Below are 762 nucleotides of genomic sequence, written 5' to 3' on the forward strand. Positions count from 1 at the left end.
GTGCCAGTTTGGGCGTTTAACTCCCATCCTTGTGCCAGTTCCGGCGTTTAACGCTGGGAATTCTGAGGGTGACTTTGAACGCCGATTTGGGCCATCAAATCTTGGGCAAAGTATGGACTAGCATATATTGCTGGAAAGCCCAGGATGTCTACTTTCCAACGCCGTTGAGAGCGCGCCAATTGGGCTTCTATAACTCCAGAAAATCCACTTCGAGTGCAGGGAGGTCAGAATCCAACAACATCTGCAGTCCTTTTTAGTCTCTGAATCAGATTTTTGCTCAAGTCCCTCAATTTCAGCCAGAAAATACCTGAAATCAAAGAAAAACACACAAACTCATAGTAAAGTCCAGAAAAGTAAATTTTAACTAAAAACTAATAAAAATATACTAAGAACTAACTAGATCATACTAAAAACATACTAAAAACAATGCCAAAAAGCGTACAAATTATCCGCTCATCACAACACCAAACTTAAATTGTTGCTTGTCCCTAAGCAACTGAAAATCAAATAAGATAAAAAGAAGAGAATATGCAATGAATTCCAAAAACTTCTATGAAGATCAGTATTAATAAGATGAGCAGGGCTTTTAGCTTTTTGCCTCTGAATAGTTTTGGCATCTCACTCTATCCTTTGAAATTCAGAATGATTGGCTTCTTTAGGAACTCAGAATCCAGATAGTGTTATTGATTCTCCTAGTTGAGTATGATGATTCTTGAACATAGCTACTCATTGAGTCTTGGCCGTGGCCCAAAGCACTCTGTC

The sequence above is a fragment of the Arachis duranensis genome, chromosome 6 (assembly GCF_000817695.3).
Source record: "Arachis duranensis cultivar V14167 chromosome 6, aradu.V14167.gnm2.J7QH, whole genome shotgun sequence".
NCBI lineage: Eukaryota > Viridiplantae > Streptophyta > Magnoliopsida > Fabales > Fabaceae > Arachis > Arachis duranensis.